At 35.5% G+C, this 12,681-nt stretch overlaps 1 non-coding gene across 1 annotated transcript; it reads left to right on the top strand.

The window, feature by feature from the left end:
• The first annotated feature begins 12,311 nt into the window (after positions 1-12,311).
• On the top strand, positions 12,312-12,417 carry LOC128295999 (small nucleolar RNA R71). Its single transcript, XR_008286547.1, has one exon. It is a non-coding gene; the product is annotated as a small nucleolar RNA R71 (small nucleolar RNA).
• Positions 12,418-12,681: the final 264 nt, after the last annotated feature.

Below are 12,681 nucleotides of genomic sequence, written 5' to 3' on the forward strand. Positions count from 1 at the left end.
AAGAAAAACAAAACCTCGTGCCGCTACTTTCTCAACTCCGGATTTTGTGCAACCAGCCATGCGTTCTCTCTTGACTGGTGCCTATGAACGGTGCCTCACCCTTCAAGTCCTATTTTGAACAGACAGTGGTTCATACTTTTTTTTTTTTTTCAAATTTTGTTACTTTTTAATCATGTCCATTTTCTATTTCATTTCATTTTCTTTTTCTTATTTTAAACCAACTCCAAATTTTGAGGTGATCTTGATTACATATGATGCGAAATTTAATACTCCCTACAATAAAAAAAAAATTGCACCGATCGTTCAGTTAATTGATGATATATGAGCTTTGCTTTGAAACTAAGTTGGAAATTGGAATCTTATTTTATAGTTAAATTAAAAAAAATAAAAACAGGAGAAAAAACTGATAACTCTTACGATAATAGATAGCCAAAAAGATCCTTTGTGGTACAGCTGGTTTATTTTATTTTATTCAGATAACAACATACAAAATCATTCAGATAAAAAATCATCATGTTATTACTATTTTACTTCTTATATAAGGTGAATCTAAGTTAAAATTTTACATTCTTACTGTAAATATTTTAATAATTTAAGATTATTAATGATAAAACCATGTTATGATTTTTTATAATTAGTTTAATTATGGTGATAAATGTTAAAATTAAAAATAAAAGCCTCTTACGATACAGTAATGAAAATGGGAAACACGTAAAACCTATTTTAAGCGTTACGATCGTTCTTTTATGAGATAGTAATGACAATTAGAAATTAAAAAGGGAAGTGGAGTTTGATTGTTTCAAACCACGCATGCAAAAGCAGTGCGAAAGAAACAAAATAAATGATGTTATATTACCAACAGAAAGGTTATCATCTAAATCGTTTTTATCTTAAAAGAGGAAAATAATATTAGTAAAAATATTATAGAGATCCGATATTAAATTTTAAATATTATTTTATTTTATTTTATTTTTACTAAAAATAATTAAATTAATTCTGCAAAATGAAAATAACCCTTCAACTGTAAGTAGGCATACAGTATTTTAATTCCAAAATTTGATTATACCGTAATATATATGAGAGAGACATTAATACAAGAGTTGAAATGAAAAATTGGATTCAGATCTCAGACAAATATAATAATTTGTTAAAAAGAAAAAAGTCTGGAAAAACTGAATCGTTAGTAACCAATGAGAGAAAAGGGTTTTATATTTATATTTACGAGTCTAACAAATTTAATGAAAATTTCAGAGAGAAATTAAAAATTGACCGACTGAATAGAAGGATGTGAGGGATTCGTGGGCGAAGCGGCGGAAGTTTTATGTAGCAACTACGTGTCGCATGCAAATCTGACGTAACCCCTTAGCCTAATTTTCTCTACCAATAATAATTATTTTAAAAAAAAAAAAGAAAAGAAAAGAAAAACCAAAGCTCTATTATTCTTCCCTCCCTTTCCTACCTTTCCCATTCTGATACCTTGTCTGCTGTGCAGGCAGCGATATTTATATATTATTATAGTTATGCGATTCCTTAGTCGCTCACTCACCTCTCTCCTGCTATCTTGACCCATGATGATACGTTTCCAAATCTGACAGACTCGTAGGGTGCAGCCACGTTTTCTCTGAGTCACCTTAATTGGATTTTTATTGGATAATAGTGCTCTCGCCACTCTTGGCCTTCACGTTCGGCTTTGTGCGTGTTTCTTTTATTCCGTACCATGCAAATTGTATTATTATATTTCATTTTTGGTTGAAGGAGTTGTGTTCACATGGATCTGGGGGCCATCCACGACTTCATATGCAATTACTGCATGACGCGTCACTGTTGTTTCGTCTCCCACTTTGGACTATTCAGATGCCTCTCGAATGCAGTCTTAATTTTTCACCTTAACTTTTACGTTTATCTACTTCCATAAGTTTTGTGTTCTATAATTGTGTAAGGTTCAAAATTACGATATAAATAATTTGATTTACATTTCGATTTAGAGTTAAGTTAGTCAACCATGTATTCAAGATGTTTAATCAACGAAGGTGATTTAATTGATAAGGTTGCAAAATTTTAAATGGTTTTTCGGGATTTGACATTCCTTTGTTAAGTCACAAACATCTAACCATTAATGGGAAGAGGAAAGGGTATTTAACTTTCCAAAACAAGAGAGCGGGCAATTCATCTGTGCTTGCACTTTAATTCAAACTATGCCTAATATATATTGTATGCGCATGCTGTCCTTCGAATTCATTTTTCTCAGAAAATCATTTACTCCTTTTTTTATTATTCAAAATAAGTTTTATATTTACCAAAAAAAATATAATTTCTATTCTTTTAACTTTAGTTTATAATTGTCTTAGAAATGTTGAAAAATGAATCAACATAGGAAGAAGATGAAGAAATTTTATGTTGCTTTTATTGGGAAGAAAATGAAGCATTGGAAGCCTTCAGGAGGTTTCAAGAAATTAGTTTTGGCAACAAAGAAACATCAAGTTTTAATTTTCATTCATCCTCTACGGAGAATCCTATTATTGTTAAAGTATGTTGTCAAAAACCTTTAAATTCTCCCAAATGTTCCGACGAAGAACTTCATGGGCAATTAATGTATTCTTTTCTTGTCGATTTCATTTTTGGTTTAATTTTTGCTAAAAATGAATTGTAAGTGGCTTGTGTTTATTAGAGAAAGAATTGTATGAAATAAAGGTATCACATCATCATGTATCTCTTTACAATTATTTAATGATATTCAACAATTTTTTTCATGTCATTGATACATAATTTTAGTTTTTTTTTTTTTTACTTGAACCTTCACTCCCAAATTTGAACCCGAAACGTTAAACTCAAACCTCGAACCCAAACCCAAATCTTAAATCTTAAATTCAAAACCCTAAACCTTAAATTTTAAATCTTGAACTCTAAACTTGACCCTTTGGTTTAGGATTTGAGGTTCAAGATTTGAATTTAAGATTTAAGGTTCAAGTTTAAGATTTGAGGTTTAGAGCTCAGGGTTTAGGTTTTAAAAAATTACCAAATTTATGCATAAATGGCATGGAAAAAATTACTGAAATATCATTAAATAATTGAAAATGAATACAGGATGATGTAGCACTCTTATTTCATACAATCCTTTGATCTTGTGTTTATTATGGAATGAGGAAAAACTTTGTCCTTCTACTTATTTGTTATTGTATGAATTTTCCTGGTCATTTGAGGTAGAGTTGTTATAAGACTTAAAAGGTTAATGGGGCTTACTTTGTTCATTTTGAAGATGGAGTGAAAGACATTCGTTTGAAAAAAGAAGAATACAACTACCAAGGTCAAAATGGTCAAGGTGTTATATTAAACTTTAGTGTAGAGCTACTAAACCATAACATATAACCAACCATATAGCTTTCATGGCCTTGTTTACAACCCAAACATATATAAAAGATGTACCACCAAAATTAGCTATGTAGATATTATGACTTAGTTCAAGGTTCAAAATATACACATCAAAATGGAATGACTCTTAGATACTAAGCAGCTTCACGTATAATTTCTTATTGTCAAGAATCAACTACCTATGCATAGAAACAAATATTCTACACGTCGAACTTTCTTCAAAGTTCAATGGTACTCTCACAAGCTCTAACAATACCATATAATTTGGTTCTAAATGATTAAACAACAGCCTTATTCTTAAATGCATTAAGCTTAGTTATACTGAATAACTATCTTTTCAATTTTTTATCCCTTGAAGCTATGTCTTACCAAATACACATTTTTGGCAATTCCTAGTATACTTTCATTAACAGACAATGTCTTACCGAATACCATGAACTGTTGCTGTGAGGCACATAAATAATGCGCAATGGAAATCTCCATCAAACTCGTATAACTCGGGTTTTTCAAGTTCTTAACATATTTTTAAACTCTTCAGTTTAACCCTCGAAGGAAAAAAAAAAACTATATCAAAGTTTCTAAAATATAATTACGTTCTTTTTACAAAAAAAATTGGATAAGAATGTACAAACTTTGACATTATTTAAGCTGCAGCAAAAAGGTGTAGCTAGATACCTCTACCTTCTCCTTCTTTTTTTTCTTTTTTTGAAGTTTTGATATAGTTCTAAAATTTTTCAGTTTAGTCCTCAAAATTTAAGAATGAGAAAAAAATCAAAATTTTTATAAGTAAAATAATTTAATAATAAAACACGATTAGTATTAAATACGAAACCTGAGTTATATTTTATAAGTCAAATAATTCCATCTTATTTCTAAAATATATAATTCTTTTTCTTATTTATTATTAATAGATTATTTTCTAATTTCAAAATATCTAGGTCCAAATCTTAATTTAAATATGGGTTTTAGAGTTTGGATTTGGGATTTTTGAAATTTCCATATTTACATTTATTTCTAATTTTTAAAAGCTTAATCTAAATTTAAATTTGAATTATTTGAACAATAAATTTAAATTAACTCATAATCTTGTATTTGAAATATTTTAATTTTCAAATAAAAATTTAGAAATAAAAATTTCAAATATAAATTCTTAAAATCCAAATATAAGCTTCCTAAACACATAAACTCATAAATATATGATAGAGTTAGAGCTATCTCAACCTAATTCAAGCTATCAAACCTATATCAGGGATTTAATTAGCAGTTCGATACCGCTATAGTGGCCGCTATATAGTGGTAGCGGCACCGTCCAAAACCGCTACTGCCAAAACCGCTATTATGTTTTACAATAAGTTGTGTAAATTTTTAAAAAAATTCACGACCGCGGTACCCGCTGATCGCGTGATTCGTAACAAGTAATAAATATTTATAATGAAGATCAAACCTAGACTAACTATTATCATGACGAAAAGGCAATCTCACCTATCGAACAATAGTATAGTAATGGCAAGACTGGGATATCGTACCCAAGGGAACCAAAAGTACTAGTAATAACTATCTTTTTATTATCTAGCCTAAGAATAACAGGGTTTGTTTATTAAACTAATGATCTAAACTAATTAACTAATTTAATTAAAGCAAAGAGAAAATTTGGAAAAAGACTTGAAGAAAAGCAATTGATAAAGACGACACCCAAGGAGGAATCCACCTAGATTTCACTTGCTATCTAACTCTGAACCAGACGATTTATTCACTTGACTTGATCCGTGAGATTCCCTAACCTATGTTATTATCCCTTTCGAGACTAATAGCGTCTAACCCTCAGTTGAATTAATCAAAATTTTTTTCTTAATTAAAACCCCTAGGGAAGTAGTACATCACTCTATGGACTCCCATATTAGGTTTCACCCTAATACGAAAAAATCTTGTAACCCTATTTCTAGGTATTCGATCAACTCCGCTTAATTATGCCAAATCTACTCTTAGGCAGGGTCTATTCCTCCTCTGCATAAGCACATCAAATCATGAATTAATACCCGAAATATTAACTCAAGCATTAAGAACACATAATTAAGAACAAATCAAGTATTTATCATACAGTTCAGATAATAATAACAAGATCCATCATAGGTTTTATCCCCTTAGGTATCTAAGGGTTTAGTTCATAATAAAATAAGAGTACATCTCAAAAGTATAAAATAACAAAACATGAAGAAAACTCTAAAACCCTCAAGGAATTTCGAGAGATCTTCAGTCTTGGAGTAGCTCCGGCTTTTGGGATGGATCGTTTGGCTTCCTTCAAGTAATTCCTGGCGTGTAGTTCTGTATTCCAGAAAAGTTCTAGAAGAGGCCCCCTTTTCTAGGTCATACTTAGGGTGTTTATATAGGCTTTGGATTGGCTTTCTTCCTCCTTAAGTACCCTTTTCCGTGTAAAATACAACTCTTTAAAAAAGGGACACGCCCGTGTGCCACGGCCGTGTGACGTGTTTGCCAGGCCGTGTTCGATCCGTTAAATTACACATGGCTGTGTGGGTTAATGGTCAGGCCGTGTGAATCGTGAGAGCCTTGGTCGACACCCTCGAAGGACACGGGCGTGTGAGCAGCCCGTGTGGTAAGGCTTAGGATGTGTGAACTTCTCGATTTGGTCCGTTTTGTCCCTTTTTAGCTCGTTTTTGGCTCCTTTTGACTCTTGGTGCTCTCCTGAGCACAAAACATGAAATAACTGGATTAAGAGCACCAAAATCCACAAATCTAGTAGTAAACATCCATAAATATGCTAAGTATTTGGGGTAAAACTATGTATAATTTGGCGTTTATCAAATAGCCCCACACTTAAGCATTTGCTTATCCTAAAGCAAAACTTTAATTTACTGCTAGAGTTCATTCCTCTTAATCATATAATCATTACTAATAATGTTACAAGTTATTCCATAAAAAATCATACAGTGAGAATTCAACTATAGGGGCATTAAAAGCATCAAACAATCTAAATCGAATATTTTGATAATAAAATCATAGGTAATCTCCTTCCACTAAGTAATTAACTTTAGTCCTAAATATACAAGAGATGACATCCTCACTAAAGATTCACTCAAATCACTCAAAGTGTTTAAGGTTCAAGATTAAGTACTCAATTGTCTAACATGAAAAGTTATTACCATAAGCTTGCATGAAAATCAAATCTCCACCACGTGTAAATGATATGATACACTAATCAAAAGGTCTTTACATGGTTGTAACAGGGTTTAGGTTATAGGTATGGAAACAAGCTGAAGAGACAAAGGTTAGAATTGAGATAATTTTAATATATTACCCCACTATCAAAAACTTAATTACTGAACCACAAACAAATATCTAGAACTATTTTACATGAGTTCATGACAACTTTAGCTTGCTAAGAATTACAATAATAATACTGAGTTTTTTTTTTAAGAACAAATCAAGTTAATACAATATAGAAATCATACTTCATGATTCAGTAACAAAAAATGGTGAACATAGTGAGGTAACAGTATTAAATTTAATCGCGATAAAAAATGTAAATTAAGTAAGAGGATTTCAACAATAATAGGTTAATGGGTTAATGATGAAGGTTAATCAATAAAAAAAAATTAGTAGGCTCAAAAGGGGTTCACTAAGGGTTTAATTATGTGGGAAGGCTTTTTATGGAGTAAAAGGGTTGAATCCTAAGTGCCTTTATCATCTCAGTGTATCAAATCATACGTGTGATCTCGACATGTATAATCGAAGCAAGTTCTAGAATAACAGTTCAATGTTGACACATTCAAACCACAAAAGAAGTGAGCAAGAAAGAAAGTTATATGCTCAAAAGGCTCAAAAATCTCACCAAAAATTTGGGTTTTTGGATGTCATTCCTGTATACTTATGATTTCAAGATAATACCTCAATTTAGGAAAAATAGTCTAAAAAAATTTTATTTCTCAAAATATCAACTTATCATGCTCGATTCTTTAAGGTCCTATAATCAAATAATCATGCATAATTCCCTTGGTATAATTCACGACATATCAACAATAATTATAGATCAATTAGAATTCATTCTATCAATATTATGAGAAAATCACTTAAGCACAATACCAAATTCAGGGATTTGAGAAAAATGTAAAAAGTTAAGTTTCATGTTCACCCCCCCACACTTAAGATGTACATTGCCCTCAATGTACAAAGATAGATTATTCAAAATAAAGAAAATCATAAGAGGAAAGGAGGTGAAACTCCCTGTTATATGGATACGGAACTTGATTCTGAGGCTGGAGTGTTTGGGGAAAGTAGTAGCTGCCATTGTTCTTGGCTAGATGAAGAAATTGGGTCGTTGAACATGGCATTCATGAGGTAGTGTTTCCCATTTGTTTCCTCATTCCATAAAATATTCCTAGTAGCTTTGCTTGGAAGTCTGTAGAATCATGAAGAGCTTATTAAGAGTTGGTGTGGAAGAGAGCGTAGTGGGATTACTTGTTAGAAACACCAGAAAATGAAAAAAAGTAAAATTCACCAATATAGATATGTCTTTTAAAAATAATAATAAAATTGAAATGAAAATAAAAAGAAAAAGAAAAAAATAAGAATAAAAAGATAGGAGGATTCAATGATCCTCGTCAATGGGGCCCTCAGGTGGTGACGCTGGGGTGGCGATGTGAACGTACTGGCACAGCTGCTGCATCATGGCCTGCATATCGTCCATCTGTCAGTCCCGTCGCTGATCTCGCTTGTGAATCATCTCAAACTGTATAGTGCAATACTACTCAAAGTGGGTGAGTCGGTCGGAAAGGTGTACCAATGAAGCAGCTGCATAAACTGGTCGTTCCCTAGGTGGCGCAGTGGAAGGCTCCTCATGCTGTGGGGGGACATCATCAGGAATGTCCTCAAAATTCTCCTCGTCAATGGCATGAGAGAGACGATACTGAGGAGGATCGGTCTCACGTTGACGCTCGATCATCTTCATGTGTAACATAGTCGTGATGCCCTGTGGGGACATCTGACCTATCAGTGTAAGTACTGATGATTGGGCCATGGTGTTGAAGAGGCTGAAGTGTCTGATAAGGCGCATCACGTAGGGGCCGGTGGAGATCACTCCCTTCCTATGCCGCTCAGTCTGATGGGGAATGGCGAAAGTAATGAAGTATGCCAAGTCAGTCACGTGTGCATTCACCATGCACCATAAATAGTAGGCGTCGTAGGTATTGACGACACTGGTGCTCTCTCTCCTCCTGGTCAATATGTGTGCCAATATGGCATGGAGATAGCCTAGGGAAGGAGCGAGAGCTAAGGCTTTCGAGCGGCTGGGGTCGTAGGTGGAAGAGAGTGGTGCCAAAGCTTTCCAACACAAGGAGTGAGAAATGTGGATATTTCGTGGTAGTGCATTCATGTCTTCCTCCTCCTTAAACTCATCGGTGTAAAGTCCCAGAGCGGCTCCAAACTCTAGGACACTCATTGCGTGAACTAGACCGCCTAATCATAAGTGAATGGTACCTGGGTCATCATTGTTCGTCATCACCACCTGTAAATGAAAAATAGAGCATAATTCTAAAGTTAGCTCTAAATAAGTGGGCTCGGTAATAGTGAAGAACCGTTCCCATGGGTCTATGGACAAGAGGGCGCGGATGGCATCAGCTAGCTGAACTTGCTTGACGGCAGCCCAGTCAATGCAGCGACCTGTAGTGAAGGGTCGTGCGTGTAGTATCTGAAATTAGCTCCACCTGCGAAGCTTGCAAAAATTCAAGGAACGGGTGCCGAACTTTGGCTGTAGCATGTACCGAGGAAGAACTCGGTCCCCTATGTCTCTTTGAGGATAGGACCGCAGCCTTCTTGCCTCTCGATGACGACATAATGTTCCTGAAAATACATGCATTGATAGGATCTAAGATACATCAGTAGTTAAGCAATAGACCTAAAACTAGTATATGCTATTTAGTAGCTTAAACAATTCAAATATAGAAAATTCTAAAGCAAATTCCTAACTTTTCTAAAACATATTTGTAATAGTAACAATATCTATGTAAAGTATGTAGAATACTAATGTAGCAACACAAATTGAAAAAAATAAGGTTGAGAAAGTGAACCAAAGGCTGCTGTAGGGCGGTGCACGGGCGTGTTGGTGGCGAGCACTAGAGTGTGACGCAGGGATATAGCTGTGTGGAGGAAAAATAGAGGGTATAGAGAGAGAAAAGTGGGGATTAATGCAAAGGGAGTAGATTTGAGGGTGGTTTGGGGGTTTGGGAAGTGAGAATCTAGATAATGGTGGCCGGAATAGGGATTAGGGAATGGGGAAGGGTAGATTTCGGCTAGGGTTTTAAAAAGGGGAAGAAGATGAACAGTGGTTTACTTATATAGGGGAGGTTCACATAGCCTAGGGCCACGCCCTTGTACTTTGAGGGTGAACCCGTGTTTTTTGAATTTTGCGATTTAGGTCGTGCCCAGCTACTATCCCACGCCCATGTATCTTGGGTGTATGTCAAACACGGCCATGTCGCACGGCCGTGCATAGCTTTGTTCGCTTCTCCCACGCCTGTGTGTTCTGGTAGCATGCCCATGTATTTTTGTACACGGTTGAACGGCACGGGCGTGTCTCACGCCCGTGTCGAAGAAACAGAATCGAGCCTTGTCCCTAGCACGCCCGTGGTTTTCAATTCCTACGCCCGTGGTCTCCTATCAAGTTCACCCACAGCCATGTCGCACGGCCGTGGGGATTTATCGCACCCCGTGTTTTGGGGAAATCATGTCCCACTTCAACACGGCCGTGTCTCTACCCCTGTTTGGCCACTGCTTTAGGCACATCCGTGTGCCTGACCGTGTGTGCTGAAAAACTTTGCAATTCAAAAATTAAGTTAATGATTCAAAGTGTTAGAAATTAAAAATAAAGAAATCAAAATATGTTAGTGCTCGGGTTGCCTCCCGAGAAGCACTTATTTATAGTCTAAGCTCGACTTACCTCTCTGTTGAATGATCATGGTGGTTTCAGGAGTTCATACTCCTCATTCCTGCTGTCAAACTTAAAATAAGATTTTAATCGGGTGTTGTTTACCTTAAAAGTGCCAAACTTGGGATGACTCACCTCCTCCGTACCGAATGGAAAAATACTGAGTACCATAAGAGGGATTTCCTCATTTGGTGTGGTAGTGACAATGTGAGGATCTGTGGCATCTAGTAAGACTTTATCGCCAACCTTAAGTTGATTAGGAGAGGTATCGGGCTTGTTTTGGTGTAGTTTCGATTTATCATGTGTTCTCAGTTTGTATGCTCGCCATTCATCTAGCTCTTCTATTTGAAGCCTTCGTTCCTCATGGGTGTCTTTGTTCGCTACTTGATAATAGTGCACTGTCTCTGTTGTCTTGGTTCGAGGAGGTTCCTGTAAGGACCATTGAATATTAGTTTTATCATCGACAAGTTTCATACCATTATCTTGAGTCTTAGAAGTTTTGACTGAATCGCGTGCTTGGAGTGTTACTGTGTCGTCTCCTAGACGAAGTGTTAGCTCTCCAGTGCCTACATTAATAATGGTTCTAGCAGTTGCTAAAAAGGGTCGTCCTAAAATTAAAGGTACCTCGTTATCCTCATCCATATCTAAGACAAGAAAGTTTACTGGGTAAATAAATTTATCAATTTTAACGAGAGCATCTTCAATAATACCTTTGGGAAATCTAACTATTTTGTCAGCCAATTATATGATTATCCTAGTCTATTTGGGTTTACCGAGACCTAGTCGTTTAAACATTTTATACGGCATAACATTTATACTTGCCCCTAGATCAGCTAAAGCATTATTCACAGATAAACTAGCAATTAAGCAAGAAATTGTAAAACTCCCTGGATCTTTCAATTTGTTAGGTAGCTTATTCTTTAGAATAGCTGAGCAGACTGCATTGAGTTCCACATGCGATGTAGCATCTAATTTTCTTTTATTGCTCAGAAGTTCCTTTAAGAATTTTGCTGAGTTGGGCATCTGCGATAGAACTTTAATAAAGGGTAAGTTAATATGTAATTTCTTTAAGAGTTTGACAAACTTACCGAATTGTTCTTCTGTTCTGTCTTTCTTCATCGCTTTAGGATATGGCACACGAGGTTCATAATACGTACTTACCTATTTAGGATCATCGTTGTTTACCTCTTTTTGACCTTTATGCATCGCGTTGTCTTGCTATAATTCTGGCTCCGGTGCAATGAATCCTTCCTTATTTTGAGTACTAATTGCATTGAGGTGTTCCCTTGGGTTAGGTTAAGTATTACTTGGTAAGCTACCTTGTGGTCGTTCGGAGATTAGTTTGGATAGCTGGCTTATCTGAGTTTTGAGTCCTTGGATCGATGCTTGTTGATTCTTAAGTACTGTCTCGATATTTTGGAAACCGAAATCTGACACCGAGATGAATTTAGAAAGCATCTCTTCAAGGTTTGGTTTCTTCTCTTATTGATAAGGTGGCTGTTGAAAACCCTGAGGATTTTGTGGCTTTTGATTCCCTTGACCATCCTAGGAGAAATTTGGGTGGTTCCTCCAACCTGTATTATAAGTATTACTATATGGGTTATTTTGAGATCGGAAGTTATTGTTGCCCATATAGTTGACTTGTTCTTCTTCAGTTGTAGGATTGAAGGATTGGTATTCTGTATGCACACCTCCGCCACTTGAGTCACACCGTATTACTGGATATACCTGCGTAGAACCAAGTAAACCGTCAATCTTTTTATTGAGAAGTTCTACCTGATTAAAGAGCATGGTGACTGAATCGATGTTATAAACGCCGGCTATTTTCGTTGGCTTTGTCCTAATAAATTGCCACTGATAGTTATTCAGTGGCATCTCATCTATAAATGCATAGGCATCTTCCGGTGTTTTATTATTTATGGTTTCGCCAGCAGCTGCGTCAACCATTTGCCGAGTCGAGGGATTCAGGCCATTGTGAAATGTTTGTACTTGAAGCCAAAGCGGTAAACCATGGTGAGGGCACCTTCTTAATAAGTCCTTGTATCTCTCCCATGCATAGTAAAGTGTTTCTAAATCCATCTGCACAAAAGAAGAGATATCATTATGTAATTAGCCGTTTTAACCGGCGGAAAATATTTTAGTAAAAATTTCTCAGTCATTTGTTTCCAAGTAGTGATAGACCCTCGTGGTAATGAGTTCAACCACTATTTAGCTTTGCTTCTCAGTGAAAAGGGAAAAACCGAAGACGTATGGCATCATCAGAAACGCCATTGATTTTAAATGTATCGTAAAATTCCAGAAAGTTCACTAAATGAGCGTTGGGATCTTCATCCTGCAAACCATCAAACTGAACAAACTGCTGTATCATCTGAATA

The sequence above is a fragment of the Gossypium arboreum genome, chromosome 7 (genome assembly GCF_025698485.1).
Source record: "Gossypium arboreum isolate Shixiya-1 chromosome 7, ASM2569848v2, whole genome shotgun sequence".
Taxonomy (NCBI): domain Eukaryota; kingdom Viridiplantae; phylum Streptophyta; class Magnoliopsida; order Malvales; family Malvaceae; genus Gossypium; species Gossypium arboreum.